At 32.1% G+C, this 16,311-nt stretch overlaps 1 long non-coding RNA gene across 1 annotated transcript; it reads left to right on the top strand.

Annotated features, from left to right (window-relative positions):
* The first annotated feature begins 339 nt into the window (after nucleotides 1–339).
* LOC124948393 lies at nucleotides 340–1,229 on the top strand. The gene is made up of 3 exons (XR_007100709.1): nucleotides 340–486; nucleotides 859–1,018; nucleotides 1,155–1,229. It is a non-coding gene; the product is annotated as an uncharacterized LOC124948393 (long non-coding RNA).
* The last annotated feature ends 15,082 nt before the right edge of the window (nucleotides 1,230–16,311 follow it).

The following is a 16,311-nucleotide window of genomic DNA, read 5'->3' as shown; positions in this document are numbered from 1 at the left end:
CCCATTGGGAATTATAGATCCGCTCATACGAACTGGTATGCGAAGTCATCGAAAAAGCAGCTGCTGAAAATAAAGGAATTTACTTTGTGTGTACTTTTAATGGTAATTCCCGTTGCCTATGCTGCGGTTTATTATTGACCACTAATATTGCTACTATATACACATGCATACTACGAGGTATGACGCAATTGCTGTATTTTTCATTACGAAAATAGTTCGGGTCATTGTCTATCAACATAGATTTGATAAGTCCATATTGCAGATAAGGCAGCATGTTCTTTCCCGATTTCACTGCTTCCCTCTACTCTCATCTTGATCTCTCAATCTGACTCTTTCTCTCTCATACGTATTTACATATTTCTTTCTTTCTCTTACGTATATACATATATATTGTACATTAATTTATAAATAAATACACGCAACGATATATAAACGTATTCATTCCGTTTATTTTATCGTACAATTCTGAGTTCGTAGTAGGCAAAAGTGAGTATATTCTCTTCATTGGTGATTTTTTTTGAACGAATCTTTTATATAAAAATTACACGTTAATTGTAATTTCTTTCTTATATTTTGATCTTATAATTAGTTTTTTCTCTTTTCACTTCTTGTAATGAAAATTTGACGATATATCATTGAGAAAAGAAAAATAAAAACAGCTCTTGTTAGAATAATAATAATCATTATCATTCTATTATCGTTGAAAAGATCAGTTTAATTTTTATAGTGTTCTAGTAATAGATAAACTACATAGGTAGTTTAAACTTGTTATGTAGATGTTATACTATCTATCAAGTTAAAACTTATTTTTTTTTTTTTTAACTTTACAAACTTACGATCTTCATCTTCCTTTTATAGATCACTAGCCAAGATGAAACTAACAAACTTTCTTGTGATCTTGATGTTAGTAATACTGGCAGTTTGTGCACATGCTGTTCCAAAGAGGCGTAGATTCCCTCAGTTCCCTGGCTACGGAACATTCAATCCCAAAGGCAAGCTGCCTTTGCCTTTTCCAAAAGTGAGTCAATCAATGAATTCTATTTTATTCGAAGAAACAAAAGAAAAAAATGCTAATTTTTTATCGAAAGTATTATCTGATACTTATTATTATTTTTGAAATTTATTCTTTAAATTATATTTTGTCTTTGTTATAGATCTAACATCTGAAATACGAAGGAAGGATTTCTTATTAAATTGATTTGCGATTTGATAATAACATATAGTCTTTAGAAAACAAATAGTATAATATAACGAGATTAAATAGTACTGACTTACGTACTTTATTCACATGTACCTTATAATATCTCAGTAAATAAAATAAATAGGGTAAATTCTTTATTTAAAATGATACTCGTACTTATTTTAAATCACATAATATAGTACCTCTGAAATCCTTTTCACTGTCACATCCATGACATTTCAATTTTCTGTATCATAGTGATATGTTTTTAAATTCCTACAATACAATAAAAATTCTCAAGGATACTTAACCCTGTAAGACGATCAAGGCACGAAGAAATGTCTGAAGAATTTAATTCAAGAGGCGTTTCTTTTTTCGCGTAAACGCAACCTATTTCAATTAAATCTTTAGTCAAACGGAAAACTATGATTGCAAGAAGAAGTAAAAAAATTATCGTAGGTGCTTCTTATAAGATGTAAGCCATGTTAATGGAAAACGACTTTTCCTCTTAAAGTCTCTTATCGATAATGTAACTTTTACCGTAGCTGTTCTGTTCAAAGATAACGAACAATGGGTGGTAAATAAAATCGATAGAGAAAAAGAAATAAAAAAATGAGAAAGTAATTTCTAGGAACCCCTGATATTATGTTCTTTTTTTTTCTTTCACTTCTCCGTAATACTTTGAATTATCTTGCAAAAGGGAATGATAAATCGAAGTTCCATTTTCGCGGTATATTTTTACTTAAGCTATAGATACATATACATTACGCATTTACATATATATATATATATATATATATATATATATATATATATATATACACCTGTACTAGCCAATATGCGGTTACTCCCAACATTTCGTGCAGCCTTCGCAAAATAATGTTCCTAAAATTGCATAACCGCTGGCTTTTTGCTCGTAACGAATATATGTTCGATACATTACTCATAATTACTCGAATCGTCAATGGTAATGAAATTTATTCTTAAATGGAATTTTTTTTATTTTTATTAAAAACAATTGATGTCTTACAAATACGATGTTAATCCTTTGAAAGAAAAAAAAAAAAATAATAAAAATCATAAATAAATATATTCAACTTATGTAAAGATATAAATAAAAATATTATACGTAAAATACAGTAATACGTAAAAGATATAAATAAACTTTTATACGTAAGTATAAAAAAGATTACTTGAATTAATTTAATCAATAGATCTTTTATTTTCATCAATCTCTATTCTTGAGAAAATGATACGATCTTGAAAGATTCGAATATATAAGCAAAGATATCGAGTTGCCATTGACCAATGTAAAAACAAAAATTTTACTGGTATGTGGAATACAACACAGAACCGATTCGAAGTCGTTTACTCGGCGATACGGAAAAGCTGGATAGCATCTGGCGAGAGGGCAAAGATATTTTCTCGATGCCGGTTCACTGCTTCCACTAAAGTCACTTCTGGATTTTCAGTTTTTTGGCACAACTTAGAGAAAAAGAAATTCATAATCTTTAGCGAACCAAGCAACAAATCGATCCAGGAAAACGCGTTCATGAAGCATAGAAAACATGAAATAGGATAAATCGACTGGAATTATCGTTTCATTCTCGAACACGATGCATTTTGAAAAATGATTCGAGAGTGCAACACTAAAATCACTCTTTGCTATTATTGATACTCATATATATATATGAGTATCCGATAATTTGTTACAAAATATTTTAATGAAAAATACAATCTGGTTTAAATAAGAAGAAGATATTAATAAAATTTTGTATTTTTATTGTGATCATTTTCTCTGCGACAATATTAGAGTATTTAAATTTTTATGATATACAAAAAATACAGATGATTTCTTTTAATTAATATAATTATATAGATGTTTGTTTTTTTTTTTTTTTTTTTTTTAATTATATCCTCAGACCTTGTTTTTAGTTATATTTTATACATTTAAAGATTTATCTAATTTTGAAATCATCGGAATCAGTGTGAGAAAAGAACATGAATATTTAGGGACAGGGCGATGGAGTGTGTGAGACTTGTGATTGGCCATCCCAACCGTTCTCGTGAAGATATTTTATAGCACGCTTGGGTAGTAATGAAGCTGTTTACATGCGTTTAAGAAAGCATCTCATCGAGGGGCAGATAATTAGAGCACCCTCGCTTACGTTCACGATAGGCATTATTAGAGGTACCTAAATGCAACTCTGCTTGCTCCTTTCGAACAATGGATCGTATTCGTTATTTTCGTTATTATCGGTTAAAATGTGCATATGCTGAGTTAATTAACGCTTTCTATTTGAAAAGAAAATTTGTTTAAGCATAACCATGAAAAGTCTAAAAATTCCATGAACTTTTTCCCCGATACGATAGTCTAAAATAACTCATAAATAATACCTATCTAATTTAACTTTATCTAATGTTATTTTATACGTATCATTAATTTTATGCATCAATAAAAATTTTAAACTTTCATATATGATCATTGCACTTTATAAAAAAATAAATAAAACAAATATACGTATTGTCATGCTCATTGCTACATGAATATGTATTAAATTTAAATCGTTAATTTTATACTAACATGGATATTTTATTTTTTCAAAAAATATATAATATAGAAAAAATTTTATTTAAATAACATTTTATATATAATCTCTAGTTCATAAATCTGTTCAATTTGTGAATTTATGTAAAATATAGAGAAGTAGTAGACGATTGGTTCGCGTAAGCTCGCACAACCGTGCAAGTTCAAAATGTATAGAATTGGATACATCTGTTTGGAACACGTCGCGGAAATGGCCGGTGATTGCATTGAACTGTTAAACGATATGTTCCTCTGATAAACGTTTTTTAGTCCAGTTAATGTGTCGTTAACCGAAGGACTACAAATCCAGCACTGCTAAAGTAACTGACGTGCGATTAATTAAAATAAACATTCTATGTGAGTTTTAGAAATTGAGATTTATTTTATATCAGACTAATATTTAAAGTTTAATTTCGAACGCGACACAGATTGATAGTAGTTAAAATTGTTATTTTATTATGCGCAAGTAACAAAAGATTTATCCATACTTAGGACAAATCTTAGGACGCATTCGAACATGTTCTTTAATAAATAATTCTTATATTGAAAAGGTTATTTCTATACATTATGAGGATTTAATCTCCCAATTAATAATATACAAAATTATTTTAATAATAATAATAAGAATAGTTTTTGGCGGTATGTCAATAATGATCGATATATTTTCATTTCTTAATTAATCTCTTTCTTTAATCCTCCTGTTTTTTCAGCATACCAAAACTTCTTAAATCCTGGGGTTACCCCATGGACCTTGAGGTATTTTCGGATTAAACGGTCCGGTTCCCGGGAAAGTTGGGAAAGTAGGCTGTCCCGGTCTTCTAATGGGCACTGGTACTCTGTATGACATGACGGACATTATCGCCATTAAAAAGGTTATGATCAGAAGACCCAACTTCATTTTGGTTATCAAATCACTTGTCTTATACGAGCAGATTGTTCCAACGATCAAACTGTAAAATGTAATATAGTATCGTTATTATAAAATATCATAATGAATTATCGTTATTCTTTAATTTTTCATTACTTTGTGACAACCTGTGTTTACAAACGAATTTTAATTACACGCATAACATCATTATAACAAATTAATCGTATTAATTAAACATGCACAATACTATTAGTAGCTGGGTATATTACACTCCTTTTACGCATATTAACGTTATCGAAGCACGATAATTTAAATTGTATACTGTTAAATTTCATTTAACACGCAAATTATTGCTCGCATACCGTGCGAATTCTCCGTAACACACGGAACCTTTCTATACTCACTACAATCCTACCCTATTATTAATGCAAAATTACGAACGATGAAATATTTAAAGAAATTGTTCTCTTTTACGCACAATATGATAAAATTAAAAAAAAAATTTCTTTGTGATAAAGATATTAATTAATTGCTCTTACCTCGGCACTCCGTTGAGAGTTAGAGAATTATGTCTCCAGATACAACAAGTCTCGCTTATATACAACAACGAGCTTACCAGAGCTTGGCGATCCAAAGAATGTGAGACAGAAAAAGAGAGGGAAATAAAAGAGATAGAAAAGGAGAAAAAGAGAAGAAGCGAAAGAGAAGATAAGATATATATATATATATATATATATATATATATATATATATATATATATATGTATGAATAGAGAAGCATTGTATGCGTAAGATTGAACCAACGAGGCGCGGGAAAGAACCGCATCTTATCAAACTACTACAACGTTGACTGTTGACACTTCACGCATAAATTACAGAGATTTGTATACGTTATGAAAAAGCTTATATGGCGATACATTAACACGTTAAAAACATAAGCGTGTGGACGCTCATGTATTACTTCATTCGTATTCATGTAATTTCATTCGTGTGTGTTTATGCGTTATGTACCGGGAAGAACATAGTGGAAATCCAATCATTGCATGAAACCGTGAAACGATGGATTTCCCACTCCGATAAAATGTCTTTTTTTATTATCGGAATAAAAGATTGTAAACCGGGAAAGAACATGAAAGTCCATGAAAAAGAGAAAGAGAGAGAGAGAGAGAGAGTAGTATTACGTATTGCATCATTGAATGTACTGGGAAATCGAAGTGCGGTCGGGTCAGCGAAATTAATTGGTGAATTTTTATAACCCTCATTTACCTCATCTACCTCATTGCGTCATCATGAACAGTTTTTCAAAATTGTTGTACCAAATATTATAATACAACGTTCACAAAAATATTGTTATTATTTTAGTAAATAATTCGTCATTGAACAAAATGTATAATCCAAAAGAAAAGAACTATTAAGTTGAAATATTTTATCGAATATCACGAATAAGCCAAAAAGCGTAATTTAAATAAATATTCTGAGACAACGATAGGTGAAGCACTTGATTATTTTTATTAATTTTAGAGATGAAAAGTTCAATTAAGAAGGTAACTCATTCGTGAATTTCTTTTATACGTTTAAAATTAAAAAGAAAACCGTGACGAAATATTATACGTCGAAATGTTAGATGAGGCCAATGTTCGCGTCTATTTATCAAACGCAATACGGTTACGTATATAAGCATTTTTTTCATTTTTGTTCAACTAGCGTGAGAAAGTATTAATACAAAACGAATGTCACGAAATTCAATGAAACTTTAACCAGGCGAAATATGAATTCAACGAGGTGATAACAAAATGACCAACGCCGGTTTTTAAACGATACATTCTTCCGCTTTTCTCGGTGCCAGAATAATTGGCGCAAAAATTGCTGCTACCTCGAAATTGTAATAATAGGAAACTGTCGTTAGCGATTTTTTATGTACTTTCAACAAAGACCTCTTTTTGAATCACTAAAATTATTATGTACATTTAGTGAAATACTTAATTAATCTGTAATAAGCATTTATTATATATATATATATATATATATATATATATATATATATATATATATTAAATATATTATATATATATATATAAATATGTTACTTGCATATATATACACATATTTAATTTCTAATTGAACTAGAAATGATTTTCTAACAATTTTATTTGCTTTTTAAGCAATTGACAAAACGGATCGTCTCTTTCTCTTCCCCTTTCTCTCTCTTTCTCTCTCTCTCTCTCTCTCTCTCTCTCTCTCTCTCTCTCTCTGTTTCTTTCACTTTTTTCCTTTTTCACGAAAAAGAACGAGAAAGAGAGCTCTTGGCGTTTACCACGATCGAACTCAAACCCAACATCAAAATAAAACCACGACGGATTTTACCTCCATCACGTTAACGTTCTTCCTCCATCTTCCATCCTCGAGACCATTTATTTTGATCGTAACCAATGTCGTTGCGCAGTTCTCAAAGTAACGCGAACTATTTCCGCCGGAATGCTAAGCTCCTCTCTTCTTTCTCTTTATCTCTCTTACTCTTACTCAGTCTCTTTACATTGGGTGCAAATCATTACACTTTCAAATGCAAAATTTACAACCGTAAAGACCGAGCGATGTTTTACGTTTTCCAACATATTGCAAACCTGTATGCATTCGGATACGTCGTTTTATCTATTTAGATGCCGCGATGTAGAAAACAGGAAGCTTCGGTATATTTAAGATATACGTAAGACTCGATGTTTTTCTTATCATTCCTAGTAAAAAGCTATATTTAAATGCGACAATATTTATAAAACAAAAGGAAAAAGCATTAAAAATATCAAATTTCTCGTGAACGATATTATCAAATTAACGGTAAAAAAAAAAACCCGCTTTAACACAATATTCTCATTACTCCAGAATCAGTCTCGTTCATCAGCGCTCAAGTTTTTGCTTTATCATTTATTTATATTTTACATGAACGCCATGAAAAATATCGTAATCACACGTTAGTGCAGTTAAATTTCATCGACATTTCGTCGATTATCAATGAATTAACATAATATAACATATTTGTAAGAACAATTCGTCAAAAATATTTGCATACTATTTTCGAAATAATTATGATTATTTATTATTATTGTTATTGTCATTATCATTATTAATATTATTATTATTATTATTATTATTATTATTGTTATTATTTTACTTTTATTATTATTATCGAGAATTTAAAGTCGGTAGACGTAACATCGAACAAAAATATTCTTTTGAAATAAGCTCTCGTCTGAACTTGGTACTTCCCCTATCGGAAAGAAGAAAGACACGATCGTACACACACATACACGCAAGTATGCGTATATACATGTCGTAGACTTATAGACTTGATCGTAGTGTTCGATTCAGAGGACTTCTCCTTCTTTCGATTCTCCTCTCCTCTCGCATTACGAATTCCGAGGCAGCACGAGAACGGCAGTACGTTCCGCAACTTGCGGATAATCCCGTCTCCACACACACTTGTATGTACATACAGGCATACATGGACACAGCTTAAATCGCGAATTAACTACCACAGCGATTTTATAAAGCAGAGCTCGACTCCACTTTCCGCAAGTTTCCAAGGCGCGCACCTGTCCCAAGGGGTAGTCGCTTGCTGCAAGCAGGGTGGTATGGCGTTCCCATTATCGGGAAAACACAGTTTCATGGGAGAACGTTCTCATGGAGAGATAAGAATCGACTCTTAGCTGTTGCAAAAAGAATATCTTACGTAAAGTGTGCAAGGCAGAGAAAAAGTGAAAGAAACCAATTCTATCAAAAAAATAGGACCAGTCTTTATAATTGCGAACCAAGAAAATAAATAATAATATTAATGATAATAATTAATAGGAAATTAAAATAGTATAACAATTATTATTGTATATAATAATAATAATATGAAATAATACAACTTTATAATAATACAATTAAACGTAATAAAATAAAGTAAAATCTGTATATAGATATAAAAATGTATAAATAAGAAAATTAGATCAGGTAAGTTACGGAATAAAAGAGAAAAAGAGCGCGAGGATAGCAAGGACCGATGAATACTCCTGGAAATGGAAGGAATGGAAAGGGTTGAAAAGGATGGAAATAGAGACTCCCTCGAGAGCTTGCTCGGCTCCCGCATGTTACACAACGTAGCTATCCGGCTGCGTCTCCACCTACGGCGCGATCTATTGCACCATTGACCGCTACTCTATTATCAGGATAGTAATGCCGTAACCCTCCTGCACACCTCGCGCCCTACATTTGCTACTCAACCTTCTCTTCTATGCTCGAAACATCTCTTTGTTATCAGGACTTGGACTACGTCCTATATGTTCCCCTTATAAGCTTCGTCTCTGAGATTTCTTCGAAGATGCTTCACTGATCTTTATAATTGTGTATGATATATCGCATTGACATTTCAACGAATAGAATGAAACGAGTCGCAAGAGAAAAGTCTTTTTGTTGGATAAATCCTGTCGTAAAGCGAATAAGCTATCATCATTTCGATGTCGATGTTCATAACTAGTTTTGCTATTTTTCCTTGTTTCCTTATTGAATTCCAATTCTCGGAGGGAGAATCGAAACTCGAAATGCCACTCTGGAAGCATTCTTTTTGCAAACACATCAGAGCCCCGAGATTGAAAGGTATTTTCGGGTTGGGATGCAAAGAAAAGGGTCGTGTGCGAGCGTTCGTGCAGAGATAGATCGTTCTCGTGAATGGACTATTATCTTTGGATTGCTCTTTGTCACGAGCTACGCATCCAATGTTCCCTTTATGATGCGACTTTCGATCCGTCGAAGGGTGTGGATCTCGAAAAAAATTCATAACCTATGAATTGATACTGGACGGACGATATTACCTATTATATCAAAGAATTCAGATCATCGAAATAGAACAGATAATAAAAATAAAATCCGCTTCGATTAGGTTCGGTATGTTGTTCGATTTACTTACGTTTATATACATATATATATATATATATATATATATATATATATATATATATATATATGTATGTATGTATATGTATGTATATATATGTATGTATGTCTATGTATACATCTACACGCTAACTTTACATGGTTTGCGCACGTATGTACATGCATAGGTCGATGAGACTTTTAAAAGACCTTTAAAGTACTTTTTTAAAATACTTTCAGCTGGCAAAAATATCGGACAAGCTACGAATGAAGTTTTAATTAAACGATATTCAGAACATAATCTCGATAAAGTACCTTCGTGAGACAAAACGAACGGCTCGTGGTAGAAATGATATACAGACAAAATATAATATGATTTTCTCTTATAAAGAAACTTTCGAATGATTAAATAGACTTCTTTTAAGATTTTTAATAATTTAGTTGAATAATAGAATCTAGAATAACATTGTCAACTATTCTTTGCGGTTTTTTTGTTTTATCTTAATTTAATTACACCGTAAACTAACTATTATAACTCTGATAATGCAGTCTGTAGATTTAATTAATTTCTTAGAAATCGATAGGATAATTTCACATACATCATCGATGGTTTTCGATCGAATCGCTCCCGATATTCACGCTCCCTTTTGTCTCTTTATCGGAAAATCCGAACCTCTAGGCGTCGAAAGATTTAAAGATTAAGCTCTGACTAAGAGAGAGAGAGAGAGAGAGACAGAGAGAGGGAGAGAGAGAGAGAGAGAGAGAAATAGGAGGAGGGGAGGAGAGAGAAAGAGAGAGAGAGGGTTGTTGTTGGCCGATAACTTCGAGACTACTTTTTTTTCTTTTTCAATATTTTACACGAATCGAAGATAGAGAGCCGCTGGTAAAACCCCGAGAAAACGTACCAGGCGTAGACATTAAATCAATAAACACGATACGGATTAAAACACGTTTACGTGAATCCTCCGCTCTAGAAACTGTTTCTCGGTTATTACATACATACATATATACGTAATCTATGATTTATAACTATCATTTCCTATACACATACATTCTTTTTGGACTTCTTCTTACTTCTTCCTAAATTTTTCCGATATTGAGCAAATTTATCGACGACGAGAAAAAAAAATGAAAATATGGACTATTAGAAAAAAATAAAACTTACAATTAGTAATAATTGACAAATTAAATATTCTTAAAAGGAAAAAAATGTCTTCGTGTGAAGAACATATTGGTATTTTCCAAATAAGGCTAACAAGCGATATATAAATATACGACAATATTTTATTTGTATTCACGAGTAGACACGTAGCCACTGAAACTCGATAAATATTTAGTAAATTTACAGACACTGTTGAGATACCGCATTTTTTTCTTCTTCTTTTTTTTTATTTAAACGTATATAAGTATATATGTAAACACATATATATATATATATGCTTTTTATTAACAATTCAACTATCACTATTGACGTCTCCATGCAAACGATTGGGATAGAGCGAAGTACAAACAAAAGGTCCAATAAAAAATCAGAAATACTGATAAAAAGAGAGGGAAAGAACGAAGCAAGTGAAACGAGAGTGGACGGGGTGGATGCACAATAGAGAAAGGAACGATGAAAAACAAAATAAATAAATAAAGACAGAGATATGCGAGGGACGGGGAATAACGCATATGCATTTGAACGGCGAAAGAGTAAGAGAAAAAAGAAAAAGGGAGAAGAAGTCGGGTGTAAAAATTTGTACAAGAACTACTCTAGAAGCAAAATTTGGAATATATTGAATGCGATGCTTTTCGTTTATAGTAGATTCAGAAAGATATCCTGAAACCATTCAATTTTTTGAATTTATACAAATTTCTACATTTAATAAAGATTTCACGTACATAATCGGTCAGAATAAAAATAAATGTTCGTTGAATATTATGAAGACACTTAGTAATAGTCTTATGAAACTAAAGAATGCTAAAGAAAGAGAGAGTGTGAGAGAAAGAAAAGTATACAGAGTGGAAAGGGACAAGGTAAAAGGTTGAGTCGTTCACAGAAAATGGTTGAGAGCCTGTGACCGCCTGGATGCTCAAATTAATTACAGGCTCGCTTCTGATTCTATGACAAAGTAGACTGCGCAGCGACTGTAATTAAATTAGATGTGGTTACTGCATCCTTTATAAAGCTCATAGAAAGACAGAAAAAGGAAGGGAAAGAAGCTTTTGCTAACAAGGGCCGAACTCAATGCCCAAAACAGTGCAGCTCGCAATCTGTCTAATTACTATTGTTGAACGGAGTATCATTCGGCTATCGATCGCGTTCCCCTATTGTCAGATAGCGACAAACTTTGTTTATTCTTACTGGGCCGCAAACTATTGTCCCGGATGTAGTATCCGCGGACCAGGTCATTTCTCGCTCATTTCTCGTTTCAGTGGATCAGATCTTTGCTGGGCGGCTGGCCGTACTCGTCCCTCGATAATTTGGTGCTTTTATAATTAGCAAACGAACTCATCAAAGAGACTCGCTTAATTCCGAGATTATGTCCTTCAAAATAGTTATCATCCACGCGTGTATATATTATAACATATATCACAAATCTGTTTTCCAACGAACCAATGAAATATTCGACATAATACGAGCTTGAATAAATCGCGATGACCCTAATCGCACCAGTCCTCGGATTAGCCAATTCTCGTTATGTTCGGAATAAATTTCATTCTATTAGTAACTACAGTAAGGTCCGATATCAAATAAACTGCTCTATCCTGATTGTCTGTCCTTTGACGAGCGCTGCAGAAAATCACCAATTTTATAACTGTTTCATAATGTTAAGTAAATTTTTTAATGATAAACATTGTACGAATGTATTCTCCCAGTTTTTTTAGATACCGTCAACTCTACGAGAAATTTTATTTGCGAAAGAAAAATAATGAAAGGAAAGAGATCTGTTGTATAATTAATGTTATTGATAATACGTAATTACAGTTAGATCAGAGATTTTTAAAATTCTTGAAAATGGCGTACTGTATGAATTTACTTCGTAACGAGCTGTCATTTATCTAAACTTCCACAGAAGTGAGACTCGATATGTGGTTATGGTGATGACTCTTTCTACATGCATGTAAGTTTTTTTTAATTTTTTCTTCTATTTTGTTTTTTGTAATACTCACAAGCAACGAGGCTAATGACTTTCCTATAAAAGCTAACGGCTGACGTACTTTGCTATCTACCAAACTACTTTGCCACCGTCAACCGGAATATATACACACATACACACATATATATATATATATATGTGTACATAGATGGACCAATAAAATAACAAACAGATAATTAGCAATTTTGTGGGATTAAGTTCTCAGGAAAAGCTTTAATCACTTTTTTTCATACACATGTATATCTTTGAAAAAAAAAGCTCCGCAGAAAATGTGAATTTGTGAAAAGGTTAGATAAATTTCTATATGGTACTTATCAAAGCGATCAAAACATAAATGCTTCTAATATATACTTAGATATATCGAAAAGCTATCAAGTACCGAAGAAGGCCAAACTTTCATTGAATGAATCGATATATCTACTGTTCCCAATCTTTCTCCTAAAGGAACGATTCTCTCTTCTTCTCTCTTTTTAGAGTAACACCCTATGGAACTATTCGTATATGAATTTAATAAAACATAAATAATAGAAATTTCTCTTTGCGAGAAAGATTATGAAAAACTCGAATTCCATGAATATTTAAAAGAAGATTTATCAGGACGATTTGCGGAATCATTTTTACAACGTTTTGGAAGAGCCAGTTAGCGAAATGGTTAGCATGCATGTGCGATATGGTTCTTCGAGCAAAGTGCGACTCCCAGAGGTGAAAATTTCGATGCCGTGCAGCCTGCTAACACGCGTCTTATCCTAAATCCCGCTGACACGGCCCCTCTTTCGCGATAGAGTCGAACTGTCGGACGTCTTCCGAAGCAAGCAAGCAAGCAAGCAAGGAAGGAAGGAAGGAATAGGTACAGTGTATTCCCAACTGAACTACTTGAGCGGCATGGAGGCCATGCAACGAACGCGAACGAGCTCACGCGCACGCTTCTATCAGTCGAGATTTGCTGAGCTACGTGATCGGCCTGTCGATAGTTCCTCTTCTGAGAAATGTCGAAACATATTCCTACCTATCACGTTCCACGCAAGCCGCCGCACTTCGTTTTCCCTTTCCTAGTCGAGCAATAGTCGAGTTAAATGCATATCGAACGTTTATTCGATCGAGTCTTTTGATGCTTCTTTCCTATATACTCTCCTCAGAATTTTTCTCTAAATCGCATCTCGTAGATGGACCATTTTCCTTACCCGTTGATTTTAATCTCATTCCGATCGATTGTTTTATCATCTTGTCCTACCAGTTTATTACACCAACACCAAGAGTCTCTTCCTTCATACTAGCTTTACTTCTTAAAGCAATAAAAAGATTATTATTACCATTTTTATTATCATTACGCGGCTTTCTACTTACCTGGATAGAGAATTATATAAAAAGTTCTATCTCGTAAGAAAAAAAAGTTATAATACCGACGGAAGTTTAATAAACCTATACACGTACATTAAAGCATCGCGCAACGCATTACGATCAGGATGGTCTTTAAATTTATATCGATATAAAGTTACGACCGAACCGAACATCGATCCGAAACCGACGTATTTTTTCCCCTCTCCCTCTCTCTCTCTCTCTCTCTTTCTCTCTTATCTTTTTTTTTTCTCACTCGCTCTCCTACGAAGATCCCAATTGATTTTCCTTGAAAACGCGCGGGTAAGACATTACTCAGGCGGCTATGTAGGTACATAGGTACGCGAGATACAGCTGTGGCAAGCGTCGACGATTTATAGCGGGACAAATACAGATGGGAAACTTCTTGAAGCGTAAGACGTCGGAAAAATGCTTCCGGCTTTCGACAGGCTTTCCTTTCGAACTCCTTCGCATGTAAAGTAATAATGGGAAATCGAGCGAGAAAACGTCCGTTCGGTTTCTCACGCATGTCATAGGTATCGTTTCTTGAGACACGAACTCCGACCAAATATCGCGAAAATATTCTTGCAAATATTCGTAGAGATGCCACTACAAAGTAAATACTCAACGTTTATTCCAATCTTCCATCCTCTTTTTCCACGGATTTTATTCTCGTGCGTACTTGACTGAATTCTGAAGAATGTGAACGATGATAGTAATACTTTCATAAGATTTTTACAAACCTTAAAAATTAGATACAAGTACTTCTTATTATCAATCACGTACTACTTCATTCCTTTGTCATTAATTGTCGTTTTTTTACGGAATGGATTCAAACTTTCGAGATTAAAAGTATCAAAGTAACCTTGGAAACAATGTAAATATCGTTTGAGGAATTTGCTGCTTAGAATTGGTAACAACGATCTCTCTTAGTATTCTTATAGACTTTTATTTGAAAGGAAATTAATACTAATATAAATCACTTGCTTTTGTAAAAAGGCAAACGGGATTCGAATCATGAGGATGTAAGAAAAAATAATTCGACGATTTTTTCGCATAATCCAATCGGAGACATTAATAGACATGTTTAGGATGATAATTTGACAAAGGCCAGTTCTTACGATATATCTAAAGTAATTATCATTAATACCCATTTTCCTTTCATTTAATTATTTTTATATGATTAATGATTTTCAAATTTCATTATACATACGATCGACATTTTTTCCTTTCATTAGAATCTGCCTTCAAAAAATGTAATACAATTATTTGACTTCGCATTAAATAATATTATGTATTTCCATGCATCCAGATAACCACTATTATCTCATTGTCAGTATATGCAATTTATATTATTATATAATATGTTATTCATAATATCAACACATCGAAAGCTTCCTTTCATTTATTTGCGAATTTGACCATTTTATTCGATAAATACGATGTAATTACAAAACGGAATAAAGCAAAATTTACAATGGTATAAGCAAATAAAATATAAATCTTATGTTAGATTAAACATGTACATTACATTTTTTACGTAAAACTAAAATACATTTTTCACAATTTCAGTTGCAGAAATAAAATTACAAAAATAAAAAAATCTATATAATAATATGACGTATACAAATATCAGAAAATTTAAATTTCCATATGTTATTATTCTTAGATTTTTATTTTTTTTTTTTTTTTTTATCAAAAACTTGGTATCGGATAAAAATTAACGAATAAATATAAAGTATTGATGTTTGAATACCAACAAAGGGTAGTTCTCTACATGATCATAAATAGGTTACAGACGTTATGCTAAGTAAAGAGAAATACTTTTTATATTTCGAAAGACTATTGTATTAAAAATATTAATTGAAACTTATACAAAAAATTTGTAATTATAATTTTAACTGTTATATAATAATATCTGTCCTTACCAAGATGTTTAGATGAAATCCTACCTTACCGATAAACTACTAGAAATGAAACGTAGCGCAATCTAAACGCAACTCAAAAGAAAAAATTGAAAAAACTAGAGAATATAGCGGTCAACTATTATAGCTGAAACGCTATTTTATCGACAGTAGCAAAATATTTTGCTATAGAAAAAAATTATGTTAAAAAATACTATATATAAAAAAAATATGATCTACGTTTTCTCATAGAAAATTTTCACATGATGTTATATGAATAATGCCTAAGTATGAAGAGTTGTTGTAATCATTGTAATTAAATTGCTTCATTGATGAGAATGGAAATTATAAAAGTGCGACTTGTTAATACGATACGTAACATCATG

The sequence above is a fragment of the Vespa velutina genome, chromosome 4 (genome assembly GCF_912470025.1).
Source record: "Vespa velutina chromosome 4, iVesVel2.1, whole genome shotgun sequence".
Taxonomy (NCBI): Eukaryota; Metazoa; Arthropoda; class Insecta; order Hymenoptera; family Vespidae; genus Vespa; species Vespa velutina.
This window is presented reverse-complemented; position numbering and strand designations above follow the sequence as displayed.